This window comes from Falco peregrinus, chromosome 3 (assembly GCF_023634155.1).
Source record: "Falco peregrinus isolate bFalPer1 chromosome 3, bFalPer1.pri, whole genome shotgun sequence".
NCBI classification, from domain to species: domain Eukaryota; kingdom Metazoa; phylum Chordata; class Aves; order Falconiformes; family Falconidae; genus Falco; species Falco peregrinus.
The window spans coordinates 54,261,113-54,283,023 of record NC_073723.1 but is presented as its reverse complement, the minus strand read 5'-3'; the positions used below and the strand labels follow the sequence as shown (position 1 = coordinate 54,283,023).

General features: G+C 36.8%; 1 pseudogene; it reads left to right on the top strand.

The window, feature by feature from the left end:
• The first annotated feature begins 18,881 nt into the window (after positions 1-18,881).
• LOC101913967 (uncharacterized) lies at positions 18,882-20,568 on the top strand (annotated as a pseudogene).
• Positions 20,569-21,911: the final 1,343 nt, after the last annotated feature.

Genomic DNA, 21,911 nt, shown 5'->3' with positions numbered 1-21,911 from the left:
GTTCTTGTGTGCATTTCAGTAATACATTCAAGTGACAAATCCTTTTGTTACACATCAGGGTTTTTTTTGTCTACTACACATTTATATAATATATACAGAGCAGGTTCAGTGCTACTTTTGCAGTCAAGTGAAGCTCATTGGATATGGACAAGGCAAATATTTAGGCTTCATCACCAATTCCAAGGACTCATATCAGCAGAATGTTATACAAAACCCTTGTATCTGTACTGTGAACATTTCTGCCGCACTTTCTTATGCTTTCTTATATACATACCCTATGTGAGCTATTATTTTATCATACAGAAGAGCCATCTGTAGACAAGTGAGGTAGTTCCAGAGCAAAAGCAGTGATGCTTTCTGAAGCGCTTTCTTTTTATTTTTTTTTTCCTTAGGATGTGATATTCAAAATTGAATGAATAAATGAACAAATATTGAGAGCATAGCATGACGCTAACAAACCTTCTTTGCTGAGTCCACATATAAATCCACTGAGTGAATGGACCTGCACAAGTCCATCATTTATAATTTCATTATAAATTACTTAGAAGTAAAATCTACCAGTAACACCTACATTTTTAGTATACCATTTCAGACAAACAAATACATTCAATACATAATGTTATCCCAACGAGTTTTCCAGACTTGAGTTGCATTAGATGCCCTAATGGTAAGGAAGAGATGTTGCCTAAACAACAGGATCAACATCTGTATTTGAGGATTGTATTAAATAGGAACACCAAATTAAAAATGTAGGAAAGCAAAAATGTGTCCTCTAATTCTGATGAAAGGAAATAGCTTTAAACTGTTCCTCTGCCACCTGACTGCAGCCATTTGATTGTATCATATGCAATAACATCAGATGATGAATCTACAGACATACAACTTAGGTGACAAAATTTGTAGTCATAGATAATTAACATGATTAAAATGAACTGGTCAATAACACTGGAAATAATCTGTGATTCTAACTTGAATGATATGCATTAATAGGCAATGATACAAATTACATATAAAAAGTTTCTGACAAAACTGAACAATTTACAGTTCTAGGCAACACGTGGTATAATTCAGGTGACTTAGGCCTGTGGTATAATTTAGGACATGTTGACATCTCTTCCTATTCTACTTAGCTCTGTGATGCTTTAAAAGCTTACTAGACATACAAAGTCTAACAAAGCTAAGGACAGATTGATAGTGGTAGCTGAGATAATGTGTGGCAGATAGACTTTGAAGGCCTTTTTTTTTTTAAAGAAAAAAAAATGCCCAACTGTCAGGCTGTGTATGTCTGATTTTCACTTACCATGTAAGCCTGTAGGGGAACAAGGACAGGGCTCCCTCCTAGAGCCCAGTTACTTTCTGTCACTCCTGTGGGACAACTTGGGTTTGCTGCCATTGTGCTCCAGGGGAGTAATGTGCTGCAGACCCCAGCAGCATGCTGCTCAGTCTGGCCACAGCTGTGCTAAGCTTCAGGTGTAAAATGACCCTTTATTTTGAGATTTTTGTTTTCTCAAACTTTTATCTGGATTTTAGGAAGTTAAAAGGATGAATAGGTTGTTGCTTAATTTATTTTGTCAGCCTGACTTGGATTTAGATTTCCAAAGCTGATTAGAGGATTAAGCTGCACAACTGCCATTAATATCAACCTCTTTTTAGTTAGTTTGCGAATTAAAGCATGCGTCTTTGGGTTTTACAATTTAACGATGGTATGAATTTTATATCAATTTATGGGATTCTGTAACAGGGAACGTTTGGGACAAAATTTTTCTCAGTTCTACAAGGAACTATTGCTGGACACCTGGTGGAACAAGTCAGGGTGAAGAGAGAAATTAGTATGTGTCCTTAAATAATAAATGAATTAATTTTATTTTCTGAATTTTAGCCACATATGTATACAAATGTGAAATAAACTTTATTAGCTCATATCAGTGATAAATAAACAACTGAGAACTCATATGAGAAAAACTTCATTTTTGGAAAGGTTTGTAAAAATGATGACTGGAAAAAAAAAAGTATTTGTAATAAAATATTTTAAATCTGGATCCAATTTTAAAGAATTGTCCAAATGAAAAAAAGAAAAAAAAAAGAAAAGGCTCCGCCATTCGTAATGAATCAATATTTGTTTCATTTCTTTTTTTGTATTTTGTCACACTGATCATGATTAAAAACGTCAGGCTTGAATCTATATTTCCAGCTTCCATAAGAAAGGTGCATCACACAAACACTGCATAATCTGACAGCTCAGTAGTCTTTTGTTCCTGAAGAACAAAAGAATAATTAACTACACTGATGTCTAGGATGTCTGACATTTCATTTGAGATGTTCCTACTGTTTCAATAGCATTTCTTATTACTTGTCTTCTGGACTGCCATTGGATTTGAATGCAAAGACTGAGAACTCTGTTTTGTTTTTCTGGCCATCATTGATACAGATGAATTGTTCTGTTAATAAGTTTTTTAAATATATTAATTTCCTTTAAGTCTGCTTAGCAAAATACAGAGCTTAATTTTAAAGAAATCTACCTGAATTTCATTTCTCCTTCCCACTTCTCATAAAAAGTTATCTTGAATGATAACAAAATACTACATGGGACAAGGGTTCAACCTAAGGATTGCCATTTAGCAATGTCAGTTTATCATTGACAGTCTATAGGCTATTATTTTTATGTACTGATATGTATCAAGCATTAAACTGATCTTGCCATGAAATGTTCAGAATAGTTTACATAGCTCATATAAGGAAAGAAAATAACAACAATATTTTGGTATTGTGGTTGAATCGTGTGTGTATATATATATATATATATGGGAAAGTCAGTTTTCTGGTGTGGCATCCATGTTAGTCTGTAGGAATGACATACATAACATACAGATATGCAAATTTAAACAGCTTAAATTTTGAGATCAGGTTTCCAGACTGCAAGCACAGTGTATCTAATCCCTATAGCAGGGTGTTCTTCCTTCTTACAAAGACTTTCTAAACGCTGGAAGTGATGTTATTGGTATTTTTTATGTACTCCACAAATTAATCTGGAATTTAGTTTCAATGAGAATATGGACATTATATTAATTTGCTTTAGTTGGGGTTTCAGATCTGTATTCTACGAGCATATTTACTAATTTTATGGTGATTCATTTTGACTCCATTTTTTATTCCTGTGTTGTTGATCTACAGTGAGCTTCCTCAAATTATTGCAGTAGAAATTATCTGATGTTTGAATAGAATAAAAATTCAGAAATTATAATGTGGTCATAAAATGTACTAAAATTTAGACCAATAAAATTATAAATGCAGCTGTTTCAATTGCTACTACAAAAGAGAAGCTTATTTCAGTCTCTGGAAATCTCACATAAATTCTGTGAAGTATGTCTTCGCCAACACTTTGATTTTTCCATTTCACAAATAGAAATTACATCTTGGGTTTTAAATTAGGAAATATTAAGTAATTCATTAAAGTGAAGAGAATTAAATTAACAAAGGAACGATTTTATGCCTTACCTTAATCTGACATTGTGTCTCTGATGTTAGAAAACCTTTTCGTACAAAAAAAATCTTTTTGTACAAAAAAAATCTTTTTGTAGCCTCTGATGTGCAAAAACTTTTTGTAGTCAGTACCACTAATAAAATAACGGATATTGTATTGTATTATATTATATTACATTGTCATAGATTACACAGTGGCAAGCTAAACTGAGTTGCAGATGTAAGTCTACAGCTGAAAATCTTTGTATGTACTTCTATACCAAAATATTGTTTAATCAGAGAAATGTTCATAAAAGTTAAACCATGTTTTCACAATATTTTGAAGAAAACCCATATAAAATAGAAGTCAAGAATACATACAAGGGGCCAAATATGAAATTTCTTTTACAGTAAACATATTTACTCTGGGATGAATATTATCACCATTACATGAACACAAAACCGACCATTTGTAATTTGCTGGGTCTAAACCTGACCCTAGGTCTTGGATTTGCTCTAAATTAGTCAAGATGACAATGGTCCTGAGGAAGACTACAAGCTCCTCGCCCCAGGGCCATGGAGCTCCAGAAAACCATTGCCACTCTAAGGGAGGCAGAAATAGCTCTGGAACCAGAAGCAAGACAGTTGGGTCAGGGTGTTATAGCTCCCTAATCTGCTAAATCCTCCAGAACACTGAACACATATCACTAGACTTTCAGAGCTTGTACTTTAACTTTCATGTCAAATCACCTTGATAGTCTGTCTCTCCCAATGCTTTTCATGGCTCTTGACTTCACACATGCCTGTTGGTTTTGTGGAGAACAGTTTCATCGAGGACCTTTTATTCTATCACTGTTTTGGCTGTGTGGGAAAATTAAACAAGCAGCAGAGCACTTTTGTGGTGCTCAAGTATTTTTAAGCTTGTTCAAAACTTTTCATGGTGAGACTGGCACACATACACAAACTGAGTTTTACCAGGTTGTAGCCATCAAAGGATAAATATTTTTCTTATATTTTTATTTAAATTTTGTGCAGTAAAATCTGCATTTGTATATATGTTTACTATATTCACTATCACAATCCTTGCAGATATATCTGAAGCAGATCTTTTTAGCACTTTCATTATGAAAAACAACATTCTAATTTGCAATTTAGAAATAGGTATTGTCCAGACAGAGGTTTTGGAGTTTCTTTTCTTTAAATTTTATTTAGAAATTAATTAAATATCAACAGTAAGTTAAAACCAGTCTTCTTCCACAGGATTTTTTGTTCCCTTTTGTATTAAAAGCATATTTTAATTCCATGAAAGATTCCATATCACCTTTAGCTGATGACTATATTTCTTATATTTTCAGATCTCTAATTGCACAATAAGAATTGTATCTCAAGCTGAGAACAAAAAAATTAAAAATTCCGTACAGTTCCTTGCTTTGATACTTGAAGTAATTTAAAGTCCGAATCAAACATAGCTGTACTAAATAAATACTTTTTATGTTTTCTTTCAGCCTGAAAATTTTATCTTGATTGGAAAAAAAAAAAAAAAAAAAGAGCAGCGTTTTCTGTAGGATGAAAACCTACAGAATTCATCCCAAACTGGAATTCCAAGGTGTGCAACTTTCCTTCAAAACAAAATCCCCTGCCTCCTCACCTGCTGCAGTATTATGCTGTAGCTTTCATTCTGTTACTTAAAAAAGGATTCATGGGATGACATTGTCAGTCATATTAGTGGGATAAAAACCACCATCAACACTAATAAGATGACACACAATGCTATCTTTCAGGATTTTTTACTTTGTCTGTTTTCTCTTAAGATAATATATTAAAATATATTAAAAAAAAAAGGTTGTGTTTGACAAAATAAAATGGGCAGTTCCGAAGCAATACAGATTCTAATGAAAAATAAATGCTAATCAAATCATGGGGCTTGACTTATAGATTCAACTTCTTTTTTTTTTTTTACACCCTCCCCATCATTTTGGAAAAGAGTAGTAATACTTGTTTAAATATTCTCCTGCACTACATCATCTGCCATAAAAAGTGATCACTCATATCAGAAAAGTCCCGACAGATTTTCAGTGTTCTTATTACAGTGTATTAAACTGGCATCTAATTCTTTTGAAGTTGTACTGTCGTTTTCAGAGTACATGAATATTATGCTCTGTGAAAATCACAAGAAGAATAAAAATCAGGGTTCTGGTACATACAGTTCCAAATAACACAGCTGCAGATCCAATTGTGCTTGTATGATGTGATCTATTCTCCTTAAAAATGGCCATCTGCAATAACTCCAGCTTGCTCTGGACATCTGAACAGATTTGGCATCATGTAACAAACAGTATCTACTGCTAGTTGTGTGTGAACTAGTACTGTGTGGCCTTTGCCAAAGTTAACTTTCTGCAAGCCACAGCTGTGTACTAGTCCTCCCAGGTACTTTTGACAATAGACATTATTCTGTGCATCCCATTATAGCATCTGCCCTTCTGAGGAACACAAAGCAAAATAATATTTTTCTTTTCCCTCTCAGGAGTCTCAGCTGGCGTATCAGGCTGCATCTAGACTAGTACACAAAAAAGACCTAAGTCTAAGCTGCTTCTCTGTCCAGAGGGCCACGTGCCGCAGCCTGCCAGTATACGTGTCAACCCCTCTTTTCTCTTGCCACCTTCCTCCAAGCACGATGGCCTCATCCATTCTACTTCTTGGGAACAATGGGTTTTCTTTGCTGTTCCCTGACAGTGACTGCTTGTTTGTAAGAGTGCTAACTGACTCAGGTTGAAGTTGTGGTGGGGATTTGGAAGTAATTAAATAGTATGAATGACTAGAAGCCCAGGTCCCAGACACAGAGTTCACCACTCCATACACAGCTTATCTCCCCAGCACTCCTCCTGGTTGGCTAAAAGCTTTGACCTACTTTACACTAAAAGCTTTTTTTTCCCAAACATCTCTTCTTTCACTTTTTTTTTTTTTTTTCCTTCCCAGGACACAGTATCTTTGCCAACCCCCCTTCTATTCCCCCAACATCTGTTTGTTTCCTCTATCCCCTAAGTTCTAACTCTCCAGAAATCCCAAGTAAAAATAGCCTAACCTCCTTGTTTCTCTCCCCTGGTGTTTCTTTCATTCCTCTTCCAATCTTGTCAGGGTGTTCTGTCATCCTGTGCATACACAGCATCTCTGGGAGAAAAAGTATCTACATTGACAGGCTGCTTTCCAAAACTAAACTAGATCATAATAGGCAACAGATTGTCAAGTCATACAAGAAAGTAATTTGGAATGACTGCTTTCTTTACTTCTGCACAACATGATTAAGGCCCACGATCGGTGACTCATTTGAATTACCTTGAGGTAATACAGTATTATGCTCAAAATCTTGTTTATGAGCAAAGTAGAAACATACCTTATAGTCAAGTAAAGCCAAGAATTTATGGTTAGTATAGGTGAAATCTGAAGAGTGTAATAATTATTAATGCAGATTGCTACAGAAAAAGAAAGAATAGCAATGCAGTTTACACACTTATTTTCCTCCCCTTTTCCTGGTTTTATGCCTACTGCCTCCCTGCTCCTCTGCATTGTGTGGTTGGTGGTTTCACTCTGGTGGTGGGAGTCAGGGGGATATTACCATGAGCAACAGAAGACCTTCACTGAGAGGAACATGATGTTCATGTGGATGACTTCTTCCTTCATATAGGATCTACCTGCAATCATTTTTAGACATTTGTTAATGTGCTTTTAAACCTTTGCGTATTATTCATCAATCTGCAGCTCCACACTACACTTGAATTTATTATATACAATGCCTTTTAAGTGTGGGAGATGTTATTTCATTTTTCCTTTTGTTACCTCTAAAACTAGCTGTGCCCAGCTCCATGTCTGCATTTCTTTGATTAATCATTGCTGAATGAGTCATAGTTGTGGGGTCTCCAGAGCCAAGCTTGCGCCCCATTCAATGACTCTAGTTCTCTGCTCTTCATCCTCTGTCTCTTCCTCTCTAGAACCAACCCTGTATTTCTCAACACTCTGTTGTTATGTTAGTCATAAATAACTCATTCTACATAGAGTAACTGGTTTTACTATAATCAATATAAAGCATTTTTTGTACCATACGAAGGTAAATAAAAAGAAAAAAAAATAACCATAGGTCAATTAGAGAAACTGCTTTCATAACTAAGCTAAGTAAAACAAATTTGCAGGCAGCTTAGGAGAAGCTCAGGTAGAGTAAGCCTGACTAGCCTTAGTCCCAAAGCCTTGCAAATTCAGCACAAAATGATGACCTTGTAATAGCAATGGGAATCCTGTATTACAGTGTTACATGGCTGCAATGGTTCTATGAAATCAGGATTTCCATACTAATGGTTAACATTTCATTTCTCAGAGAGTAATAAACAATGTCAGAATAAAAGTTAATATTTCTCTACACAGCACTAACAAAAGTATGAAATCCATGTCTAAGATATCGTTTAGTTGTAGTAAGAGATTAAGCAATGTGACAGTACGTGAGCTAGAAGCATGAAGGTAGTTACACTGAAATCTGTTCTGTAGCTGAGTGCGGTAGCCTGACAGACCGCAGGCACACAGCCACCAGCAGGGACTTCGCAGTTACATAGCAGTAACTTGCAGTTCAATTGCTTCTGATTTTGTCACACTTGTTTTGCCACGTCAGCATAGTACACCGTGCAGGATCTCTTCTGGTTTTGCCGGGGTTGCAGCAGACTTTAGTGATTGGGATATTGGTACTGGATCTCACAGTATACCAGAGCTGCCCTCCTCATTAGCTCATATGTCCCTGCCACCAGCCACAATTGTATATCCTGACAGAAAGATGGAAGGACATGTCTTTTTTCTGCCTGGAACACTTGGCTAAGTAAGACTTTCTGGAACAATTGCCTAAGAGATCCTATGTACCTATTATCTACACGGCACACTGGTCAAGGCTGGCTGCACTCAAGTGGTGACCTTGCTGCTTTTGTCTTCAGATCTGGGTGCCGCTGTTATTATTGCTTCTATAAAGCCATGCAAGGACAGTAAGAAAGAGGTATAACAACAACTTACCCCAATCATTTTCATCTATTTCCTTCAGCTCTGAGTCATGTGTCTATCTATGTAGGATGGCCTTATACAGGTGTTTCTGCCAGTACTGAATGATTGGAAAGTTTCCTCTTTATCTTAGTTGACTTTACATCAAGTCTTGATGCTTATTAACATCTGTCTCACTGTGTGTAACTCCTTACATCTATATTGCTTAACCGAGCTAAATAGGTATAATTTTCTTGTAAGTTTGAGATACCATTAATAGCTTCTACAGCATTCACATAGCTACTCATTGTGCCTCTGAGCTGAAAGTATGCTTTTCTCTATTATTGTTATTAGATGTGATTTCTTAAAAAACAATCAAACAAACAAACAAACCCCACAAAAATCCACCCTACAATTTAAAATAATGAAACTTGAAGAATAGACCATAGTACTTTACCACAAGAAAAGACTGTCTTTGGAAAAGGATGTACATTTTGATTTGTTAATGTGAAGTGCTGGGAAATCTTCCACTCCCTGTTCAAAGCTGTCTGCTCCCGTCAGTTGGTACTGCCTCTTCTTTTTTTTTCTCCCTTCACATACCTCAAAGCAATGTTCTCAGACCAAGCTCCTTCCCCAAGGGTGCTTCCATGGTGTAGTGTCTAAATATGCTTGGAACATGGTTGAAAAATATGAGGCACCACTTTTCCCTCTACACAGAAAGAATAGAAAGCATAGAAAACAGTGCTGGAAAGGACATACTAAAAAGTTCCTATTGACCCTATTTAAGTAAACATAGGGTCAGTTTCTCTCTATTTTGGAATATGACATTCCACAACCCAGAAGCATGTTCAGGATTTGCTTCAGCTTTTACTCATCCATTCTGTGAATTTTCAGGACCTTTGGTAAATATCCTCAAGGACTGTCATTTAAGTATGTACTTTACAGACGTTAATGGTATGACTGGCATGCTAAATTTGGTATGGTGAGGTTTTGGATCTTCATTCATGTTGAAAGTGTCCTCACCATCTGTGAGTTGTTCAGAGCCAGGGTTTGCATTGCAGCGTTGATATAAGGTGTGAACAATAGTAACATTTTAAACATCACAGTCTGCTTTTCATGCCACAGGATATTTGTGTAGTCACTTCCATTTGATGTGGAGGATAAACCCCAGTGCATTTTCTAGGTTTCAGGCTTTTGGGAAGTGCTGCTTTTTTATCAACATGGAATGGCAGATCTTGTTCTGAATTTCTGTCTATATTTTTGCTTGTAATTTTCTGGCAACAGAACTTTCCCTCCCTAGAGAAAAATGCTGAAGGAAGAGCAAAATAACAGATATAAAGAACCTCTTAAACATTGACTTATTAAAATTACATTGAAATATATTATTGAAACAGATGTTCGTACTTGGGATGCAAATTGAACATTTACAAGAAGTAAACAAAAAATATGTTACTTTTTATTCTTTGGATATATATTGCAATGCACAACAATACATATACAACAATACTGCATGCCAAAGAAACACAACAGCAACAGTATTTTTTTTTTCACATTCAGTGTTAAAGGTACTATCCAAAGTCTTCACTGTATCTCTATTTTGTCTATATAAATCTTTGTAGAATGCCAGAAAATAATGCCATGCATGCCCTTATTCCATCAATAGCAACTCCTATCTCTTAACATAGAATTATTAAACACTGTTATAAAATGAAGCCTGCACACAACTACAGTTCTAAGGTGTCTACATAGTGGGTTTCTCTGGTTCCAGTCCACAGCAAATGAGAATTCATTCTCTGCCTCCACAAATATTTCACAAAGCCTCCACCCTTCAAACAGCTCTCCAGCTGTAATAGCTATTTCATCACAGCTTGCAAGTGGCTGGGTAAGAGCTTCGTCATTTTTTATCCATACAGCTTCTTACTTCAGCCTTTAAATTTTACTATAGTTCATATGCCACATCTAATACTTGTATCACAGTTTAAGACCTGCTGGAGGGTTCCTTAGGTTTGAATTGCTGTGAGTTTTATCACCATTGATTCTCTGTTGGGTTGTGCATTACTTCACATGCTGTGCCCTGGACAACCTCTGTGTATGCTCCCTCAGTTGTCTTCTCAGAGCCTCAGATTTCTTCGTTAATGTCCCATGATCCAGCACTCCTGGTCGCTGTACAACATCACCAATCTTGTCCTGTCACCAGAGCGGTCCGTTCAGGGCTCCAAGTACAACCTGCAGGCAAGTACATGTCTTGCATGCCGGCTGACACCAATGTGCTGTAAATGACACTGGCATAAGAACCATTGAATCCAGGGAATTACCTGTGCTGCTGCACCAGAACTGATAGTCACATGAAAGGACAGAAAGCTTAGACTGTCTGCTCCTTCCTAATGTTATTTCAATATTTACCTCTATTTCTGACTTGAGTGTTGGGGGAAATGCAAATTATTCATGGTCTGGTATAAGAATTCTGTACCGTTATTATTTGGAATGGTTCTAATTCTAGTCAAAAACTTAGAATTATATTATTTTTTCCCCATGTATACTTTATGCAAACATAATATTTGTCTCATAAATTGAAGGAATCTAAATAACAGATACTAAATTTTTGATTGTATTCTAATATTACACATTGATGCCTCAAAATATGTCTATGAGGCATCAGTTTGACATTTTCCTTAGAAGTAGTCTTAGATTTCTCAGTACAATTCCAATTGACTGTGATACTCACAGAAATGAAAATGTAGAGATAGAAAATACTTATTAAGCTGTGTGTTCAGTCTGTCTTCCTTCCTGACTTTTGCAAGCTAGTTTAAAATAATTCAGACAATAAGGTTTCAACCAGCACTGTGGTGGAAACTGATAGAACTGCAGGCCAAATAAGCTTCTGATAACTCCCTCTTTTCTGAGGTCCCTGCAGTCTGTTGCTTCTTCTCTCTAAATCAGTGGGGCTATACATATATACCAAACTTTTTTTCTTATTTATACTTTCAAAGTAGTTATAGACTTCAGTTGTTGCTTAGGTAATCTATAAAATTTCATTTGCTTATTTTCTCTTTATAAATCAGACAATGTAGTTTCTGCTGGCTCTGTTACACTTAAGAACAAAAAACATTTGCAGATTAGACATAATGCATTCTGCTGCACAATTCTGGCATGCTGAGAGAAAATGTGTCGTCAGCTACCACAAGTCAGCTAGTGAGAGGTGATTTGATAAGAAAATAAATACTGATTGTTTCTGCATGCCATCTTTGTGAAGAAGTCTCAGTGCTATGAATCTCTAATCATTGCTGAAAAGCTTATCACAGTATATCAGCTTGAAAATTTTGCTGGAAATACACATGAGAAAAAAAAGGAGCTTTTTCTCTGTTTCTGTTCATATCATAGTTAAAATATTTGATGGGCAAAACTGTTATAATGTTTCTAATTAGTGGCACCTTTAAAAACTATGAAGTCTGATTTTACTCTAGTTTTATTTTTACCCCTGAGCATAGTTACAGTGATATTCAACTGACAGAGAATTTGAAAGGTTTGACAAATAGTTAAGTACTGTAAAAATCCAAATTAATTTGACTCTATTAAAAATGTGAGATCACATTAAAATAAACAATTTTTTTTTATTTATTTTGTCTATAGCCATGACTCTGGAAGCCAGTAACACCTGGTTTACTCTTTTTTTTTTTTTTTTTTTTATCAACTGAGCAAACTTTGTTTGGAAAATGTATGCATATTTATAGAGTTAAGAACCCAGCATGTTTCCACTGGAAATCCAATGATTTCCCAGTAGAAAGCTGGGCTGCTTTTGCATGAAGGTGGCCAATATGAAAAAGGAATAATAATTAAATGCAGGGATCATGTTCAATGCAGAATGATGATGGAAATAGCATTAGCTATTCCGGAAGAAAAGTTTTTCTGTTTCTAAAAACCTGCTGCTCTCCACTGTGCAGTAAACCTTATTACACTGAAGACATGCATTTCAAGACCATTATTTTTTCATAAGTGTGAAGGGATGGGGTGAGTGATAAAGTATTCCTACATTGACTAGAAGAGGAATACCTGCAAAGGGTCAGTTACTTATTTTAAAAATAATTTAAATATTCTTTCACAAAATTATAGAAGAAGTTTAGAGAGGAATTCTCCCTTTCATAAAATGGTTGGTCCTTTACCATGCTTCTTAGATTGCAATGACATTCTGCTAATCTTCTATGACTCTTAGGTATGACTTAAACTGGACTTCTCTCACTACCTCCACTCTCTAATAATTTATTCTCCATGAGTACCTATAAATCCAGTGACCTTCCAGAAGATTTTTGAGCTTCTGTAAAAGGATAAAAATATGATACTCTTTTTTTTCCTAACCAAAGCGAGCCACAGAAAACCAAAGCAACTGCGGTTCAAAGTTTAAAGATAAGAAAGAAGGGAATATCTGATATAGCTTTGCCCATTCATGTTTTTTGATACATCACAAAGTCTATTTGCACATTTGTCCAGATGAAATAGAACCTGGCAGCATTAGGGTTATCCCACCAAAGAAAGGAAATGTAGGATGATGCTGACAGATACTTTTGGCTAGGAGTTGAATTAAAGACAAAACACAAGAACACAAAAGGGTGTCTGATGAACTCGGGGTTTATCTGCTTAAGCAACCGCTGACCAGAAATGGGCTTTTTAAGACAGAGCAGAGCAAAAAATCTTTAGCATTTCCCCAGATTGCCCTATCAGCTTCTGTCAATCTGCAGATGAATAGAGATGGCCATAAAGAACCCTCTGGGTGCCAGAGTCCCACACAAAGCTGCACCTTTAATTTAAGAACTGGACATTAATGCAGGAGAACGAGGGAAGGGAAACGTTATGTACCAGTATCCTGGAAAAAGAAAATGAGAAAAAAATGGCAGATGGAGAGGAGCACAGCTTTGCTGTGTTCTAACAATTTGTTTGTTAATATCCTATTTTTTTTTTGTGGTTGTTAATATCCTATTTTTTTTGTGGTATTGTTAATTGGAAACTTTTATTAAGATGTGAAACTCCTTGATTTCCCAAATGCCAAATACTTGTCCAGCAAGGGACTAAACAGTAAAAAGAAAATACTAAAAATAATACTGACAGTTTGTTTGCCTAAAAGACAACTTGAAATAGTTTGCAAATAAAACTAATATGAAAGTGCAAAACTGAAGGGTAGGGAAGGCACCAGGTTTCCAAAAGTGCAATGTGACATCTAATAAAATTGTAAGGTACCAGTTTTTATCTCCTTCACAGAGATGAGGCGTCACCCTGCTACATTTCTTATATGAAATTTCACCATAGGTTGAAATGAACGGTTGAATTTATACCTTAAATTGCCTGGAAGCTACAGAAAAGCTAGCATGGAGAGGAAAGGTTTAAAACAACCCAAACTGGGGCTAAGGAAGGGTATGTCTTTCTTGCTGAATAGGCGACAAGTAGATCGTTCTGCTCTTGATGACCTTGCTACTCATCACCCTGAAGGTAAATTTTATGTCTCTCCCTTTCTTAACATGGTTCATATGACAGCTGTTTCCAGTAACTATAGTTGTTATGATTGATCATAGCTAGTTATTTCCACCCATTTCCTTTCTAATTTATCCCTATGTTATTTTATTTCAAAGATGAGATGAATATTTTAGTAAAATTTGGAGTGAAAATATATAGTATTATATATACAACCTATAATACTAGATTATAATGATATTAGGGTTGTGTTTCATCATCCTGTTCTTTTTTGTTTCCAGTTAAGGTGAAGCATTTGATTTTAGGCATATGGTTACAAGAGCAATGTAGGTGTATAATGGCTTTCTCCTGGGAGAAAATCCAAGGAAAAAATTGAGATACAGTTTCCCACATGGACAATGTTTTGTGCATTTACACTAAACAGAAATTATTTGGCACCATAACTATTTATTTGTCAGCTGTCAAAGACATGATGTGGACTTGGAGTTAATGACTTAAATATATTTCTTCTTTCAAACATAAATTGTTTGAATGTTTTAAAGCTTCTCTTTAAAATAAAGGATTTGTTAACAGATGAAAAATTAAGATAAAAGGCCACATCTACGTGAAATACTAGATGTATAAAGAATTTATAGATACAACAGATAAATTTGTGTGCCTTTACAAAATCACTTAGCATGCACTTAGATGTAAATGTACAAGTAGGCCAAGAATGTGTCTTGCTCAGCTAGCTTGCTCTTTAAATAGAATATATGAATAAAAATTCAAACAAATACATTGAAAGGTCATACCTTTCTGCTTCTTCTACATCATAGAATTGTCATTTGCTCATAACAAGTGATTTTATGAGTAGGGGCTTTTTACTTAGCAAAATAGATTTTTATGATAAATTAGGGTTGTTTTTTCCCATCGTAGAGAGTATTAGAGAAATAATACCAACTTTTTTTTTCTGTTAGCTTTCAACTTTTTCATTGTTCTCTTCTAAAACAGTTATGCACAGTTGATTTATGACAGAAATTGTGAACCATGAGCAAGTATCATAAACTATTAAAGGAAATCAGATTTCAGATTCCTAAGTATTATGTTTACAGAAATTTTATTTAAATTGACATAATTTAATTCAAAAATATAAACATGCCACAAGCCATGTGCTAAATGAAAACCATTAGAAATGCATGTAATAAAAAAGTATAATTTATAAACTCATTACTGCAGTAGCTATCCATCAATAATTTAAAAATAGTATTTAATTTTTTTCTTGTTTACACTTTATTTTAGTTTATAGAGAAATATATGTCCACTTAGAAAAGACACAGCATTGGCTACAGTGGCGTAAATAAGCCGAATGGACAGTAAAGTTGTAATACTGACGACAGCAACATTTACACAATCTAACTCAAGACCATTAAATTTTTAACAAAAATAAAAACTTTAGTAGTACCTTTACAATGCCATTCTTTATATGGTATGGAAAATGAGCCCAACAATTTTGCCATTCTGTGGGACAAAAGACTGCACTAACAAATTATGCCTCTGTTGACTTGAAGCTATCAAAATATGAAGAATTTGCTATTTTCCTTAGCAGATGCTGCAACAAGTACCAGCCTGCTCTATCAAAAATATCAATGTTGTCACAAAACATGAATCTGTCTCGGTTTAATTTCTACCAACTAACATATCTTGAATTCCTTTAAATAATCATTGTTGGTGAAGGCTCTGTGAAGATACTAATTTAAAATATTTGAAACCTATCTTTACTTTCTCTTTGATAATCCAAACATATCAAGCTTTCTATAGCTTTCACTATAAAGGTTTTCTTTAAGACAGTACATTATCCATCAATGCCTTTTCTTCACTAACTTAAATCTTTCATTATGCTTTTTAAAGTATGGATGCTAGACCATTACTTAACTACTTTCTCTAACAGTTGCATCCATTCAGTATGTTGGTTTTTTTGGTATTCCTATTCATTGCCCTTTGTCTCCAAGTCTGCAGGATCCTATTTTCTTTTTTCCGGGCAGCTGTCCAGAGTTATCACCTCTCAACTTATAATCACCATTCTGAAGTATATCCCACATTCTTTTCAATCAAATGGTTTTGTCCTTTTGCAAGATGTTACTATGGGGATTGAAGTAAAAAAGCAAAAAGTAGCTAATAAAAAATTAAGTAATTAGTTATTGGATCTGAAAATTAATAGCTCCAACTAGCATAGGAAACTTCAGAAATATCTATAGCCTCTGACTGTTTGAGAGATGCTCTCTGCTTATAGCTATCTGTAAAAGATTTAGTAGACAGACCCTTTGAAATATTTGTTAGGGAAGAATTTAACAGATAAACAAAGAATTATTTTGGTTTTCTGAGCTGATGTGCTTTAAAAACTACCTATAAATATCCTCAAAGGGAACTTATTGCTTATCTTTTTCATCATGTAATTCATTTTTTTTCATACATGATACTACAAAGGAAACAATCTGACAAAGTTATTAAACAAAGCCCTTGCTATCTGATAAAAACTTGTTATTACTGGAACAATAGGATACTGGAGCATTTAAATACATTCTGGATTGGTTCCTTCATGCTCCTGCTAATGTATTTGGAATGACCAAGCTTTTAAAATTGTGGGTACTATGGTAACGGGATATTTCAAGGTGTCATGGAGACAAAGTACTCTTCTCCTGAGATGCTAGTCTATTTGAAAAAAGTGCTAGTCTGCTGTGAAAATGGACAGAACAGAACAGGCTTTTTGTTATTTTCTAAGTGCAACTACTTATAAATGGTGACTCATACAAGGCTTGCATGATGCTGGTGTTTTTAACACACTTGTTTTAAAACAACAGAATCAAACTGAAGTGAAATAAGTGCCATTCTTTTCACACAATTAAACCTCCTATGTAGAAAGGACAGAATTTTCTTGTCTGAATGTAAAAAATATATTATAATAAAAAATAATTAAAAAATCAGATCTGTCATTTTCTTTAGCGAAAAACAAAAAACCCAAGATGTTCTGAGATGAGTTTCTATCATATTTAATACATGATAGTTCCTGCCTAATCCAGATGTATAGTTTGGGCACATGCTCACCTCAATCCTTGTGGCTAAACAAGACAAGATGTTTAAACTCAAAGTGGATTGTTCTGTAATAGATTTAACTTAATTATTTTTCCTACTTTCCCCCAATAAGCCTTTTACTCTTCCTAAGAGAATCAGATTCTGTTGATGTAATGATATTTGTTTAAAATAAATAAACAAATAAATATTAAACAAACAAACAAACATCCCTTCCTTTGCTTCTGATGTCTTAGGTTGTACTGAAATTTTGCCTTGTTACACCTTCTTTTATATCAGCTATGACAAACACAACACTGGTACCCAGAAGCTTTAAGTATCACAGCTGTAAGATGGACATTTTAAAAACAAAATTCCAACTGCCCAACATGACAGTGAGACTTTTGGCACAATTTTGTCAGTGCTATTTTGAAGAATGTTTTCTATTATTTTTACTATTACATACAGTTGTCCCCAAATTGACAGTCACTGCACACACAGTTTGATTGCACAAATAGCATATACCTTCCCATTGCTACATTTGTTTTCCTCAATCTCACTTATACCAATTTCTCTAACTCCTTTACCTCCAAGCAGTCAATAGTCTTCTCTTCCTTTTTCTTCCTTCCATGCATCTTTGGATGAATAATTTCTCGAAGTGGTACCTTCCAAGCACATAGCTACAGAAAGTTGCATTTCATACTCTTAATTATATTGATTAGGTCTTATTCAATCTTTTAGTTTATTTTTGTGATATGCTTGTTTTCAGAAATAATGCATTTTGTGCTTTTCTGTCAACTGAGTCTTTCTCTTTTTTAAGGTTGGAAGTCTTACAAATTTATCTAGTTGGTGCCCAAGCTACTGCCTTTGAAACATAATTTTTGTTCTTGAGATTGCTTCTGCTTTTCCAGCTTTTCAGTATGCATGCTATAGATATTCTTACCATGTCTAATCTTTTTGAAATATTAACTTTATATGAGCTATCTAAGTCAACGTCTGAACATAGGTACAAAGTCCTTTGTCTTGCTCAAGCTTTCCCCTTCGACCACTACTGCTGTAATGTTCCTGTAATAAGTCTTTTTAATTTTACAAACATGGTAGCAAATTTATATAAAATCTATTTTGTTAAATTGTACTACTTATCAGGCAAAGAAGCAACCAAAACTATACCATCTTCATAACTCATGTTGCTTATGTACCTGTGTAAGAAACTGTGCCGGTGAGACCCACCATCACCACAGCAGATGTGTTGTCTCAACTCATGCCATGGGAAGAAACCCATGCCATCACCACAGTGAATTATATCACCACTGCCACAGAAGACATTTAAGGCAAGAAGATAATGCCGCTGCCACCGCAGAGATTTAGGAGACCGACTGACGCCATGGAGCAATGAGGGAGGCTGATCCTGCAGAACTTAAACAACCCCCGTGCATATTCCCAGACTTGGGTTATGTTGGGCATGTAACCCCTGTGCATGTGCCCAGACTTGGGGTCAGGGGGGTCAAGGTGCCTGGAGACCCCTGAGGAATGTTGGGCATGTACAGCATTGCCGGGTGGAAGGTGTGGTTAAGCAGAACAGCTTGTAACGACTCTATAAAAAACAGAACCAACTAACATCGGACGGAACGTTCCCCCACCAGACTTGAAAACAAATCGGACTGTCGGGACGCCGCAGGTCCGGGGTGGTAGCCGTTGCTTTGAACTCTTTCCTTTTCTTTCCTTCTTTCTTTCCTTCCTTTCTCTCTCTTTATCTCATGCTCTCTCTCCCTTTGCATTCGCAGATTGATTGTTGGGCAAATAAAGTTCCTTGGCTCTTGACTCCATTTTGAGTCTTAATTCTGTTCCTGAGAATACAAACAGAACCACGCTCCGGTCTCAGGCCAGCATGCGACATTTTAATTGGCGTCATGGACAGGATTCTCAGTGACACAGAAAGTGCCAGGTTCTTTATGAGAGACTTGTGTGTGTGTGTGTGTGTGTGTGTGTGCCTGAAGTGTAGCTTGGTACAAAGTGAGTGTGGAGTCCATATCCGCAGTTCTGTTTGTCCGTGAGGAAGACAGCCAGAGACAGACAAAGTGATAGACTTGAACAAGAGACAAGTCTCTTAAAGAAGTTTAAAGGTGTGACCTTCTAAGAGTGAAGTGGGGGAGTAGTAGTAGAGAATTGACAGTGAGGCCCTCTCAGGACGAAATAACCCCTCTTTGGTGAAATGGGTTCTCACACTTCTAGAGATGTTTGCGATGTTTCCCCCACTGAAGTATGGGGTGGAGATTTATATAAACTGGATGACTTTTGGGGAACCTATCATGCTCGCCTAGCTCCCCAAGGGCGAGAAGGGCAAAAAATCAGTGGTTCCGACTGCAGAGCATGGTGGATAGGATCATGATATTGCAGAAGGAGGCTAAAGTTAGGCCTGGGAAGGGAAAATCCATAATTTGTGCAGTTTTAGGAGCAAGTTTGGCAGCAGCCATGGAAGATAGGTGGCAAAGATTGTGTCAAGATAATGCGGTAGATTCCTTGAAAATGGCAATTAAAACACTGAGAGAGCAGTTAGAGGAGACAAAACAGCTATTAGAGCAGGAGAGAAACCAGAATGCTTTGTTAAAAGAAGCATTAAGAGAAGAATTGTGGAAAGAAAGTGACTCATTTGGGGAGGTAGAGTCGAAGTCAACAGAGAAAGGGATTAGACAAATATATCCCTAGGGGGATTTACAGAGAGCAAAAGAGGCAGCAGAAAACCCTCCTCACATGTATCCCCTAGTTAAGACTGAATATATATAAGAGACAGACAATGACACTTGTCCCCAAACAGTTACTAAAAAGTCTCGGTTTACAGCAACCGAGTTAGCAAAATTAAGGAAGGATTTTGCAAGGACTTCAAAGGAATCTGAAACAGAATGTGTTTGGAAAGTGTCCTTGTCAGGAGGGGATGGGATTTTGTTGTCAGAGAAGGAAGCAGAAGGATACTGCAGTCCAGGTGTGTTTTTAACTACTGGTAATCATCAGACCCCGTGGTCATTAACACAGAGGGCAGCGTACTGGGCCGAGGGACTGAACCCTTCAGAGAGGGGGGACCCCCTAGCCATAACAGGTATAATGGATCAGCTGGTAGAAAGTGTACAAAAGGCAGCTTGTCTGCAGATGATGTATGACAGAAGGCTTGAATCTCGCCAGGGCTCTCCCATGATGATGCCTGTGGACCCAGAATGAATGACTCCTCTAATTCAAGGACTTCCTGATTCTTTAAAAGCCATTGGGATCCAGCTACAGGGGAAGATACAAAATACTCCCATATTAAACAGAGTTACATGGGGGGAAGTTGCCTAAGAGCTAATTAACTTTGGGAGAAAATATGGTCCCGTTGGTGGATCCTGGCAAAGACCTGAAACGAGAGCTGTACGAACTGTGGGAGAAGCTGAGGGATGGTTAGCACAGGCTCAGAGAAGTCAGAATTCTAAATTGGTCCGATTTACTGATCCTGGGGGAGGAAGACCCCTAAGCCAACAGGAACGGTGGCAGTTGGGGCTCCAGAGAGGTATTCCCCAGGATCTAATGGATGGGCTCCCGACCCAGAAGTTGGAGAAATTTGTATAGATATTGTCAGGGCACAAAGTTAGTTTTGAGCCAACCCCTAGTGCCCCACCTCACCATCAACAGGCATTGGGGAAAAAGCTGATGAAGTAAAGAGGGCAATGGGAAACTAGATCCTCCATGCCCCCCGAAGGCGGTGGTGGGGAACGGAGGGTGAATGTTTACCAGGCAACTTAGCTTAAATTTGGGAGGAGATTTAATGATTACAGTGGCTGTAGGAATGTGGAAAAAAAATAGTAACCTTTTTAATTGACACAGGAGCACAAATCACTGCACTGATGGAGAGTGAGGTGGAGCAATGTGGAATTTTGACTTCCTCTAAAAACCTAATTGTCTTAAATGATTTAGGGAAAACTCAGTACCTATGGCCCTGGTAACGTTATGGTTGCCTGGGGAGGAAGACCCAGGTAACACCAAGGTTGCAATAGGTCCTTTTCCAACAAATCTTTTTGGGCATAGATATACTGAAGGACAGACAGTGGTATGATACCCAGGGGAATTCATGGTCCTTTGGCATTCCTCAGATCAGAGAACTAGCTGAAACGTCCTGGGCAGAAGTGTGCCTGTTGCAAGCAGCACCTACCCTCCCCCCTTCCAGGATGACTAATGTGAAACCCTATCCCTTGCCATTAGGGGCCCGGGAGGGGACAGCTCCTGTGATTGAGGATCTTAAACAGCAGGGCATTTTAACATTCACCCACTCCCCATACAATTCCCCAGTGTGGCCAGTTCGTAAATCAAATGGGAAGTGGAGGCTGACTGTAGATTATCGTCCACTTAATGCAAACACTGGTCCCTTGACAGCAGCAGTGCCTAATATAGCTGAGCTAATCTCACTCATTCAGGAACAGGCTCATCCAGTGATGGCCACAACTGGTGTGAAAGATATGTTTGTCATGGTTCCCCTGCAAGAAGAGGACCGTGATCGTTTTGCTTTCACATGGGAGGGACAACAGCATACCTTTACTTGCCTCCCTCAGGGATATAAACATTCTCCCACCTTAGCACATCATGCTTTGGCACAAGAATTAGCCCACATTCTCCTGGAACCAGGAGTTAGAGTTTATAAATAGATCGATGATGTTTTGATAGGAGGGGATGAAATTATTCCAGTACAGGTGACACAAGGAAAGATTATACAGCACTTAGAGACTCTGGGACTCCAGATACCAGAGGAAAAGACACAAACTGCTGCAAATGAAGTGAAATTTTTAGGGATATGGTAGAGAGGAGGTTCAGCCTGTATTCCTCAGTACACCCTCTGGAGGATAATCTACAGTCAGCCTCCACTTCCCATTTGATTTATGAACTGGCCACACTGGGGCATTGTATGGGGAGTGGGTGAA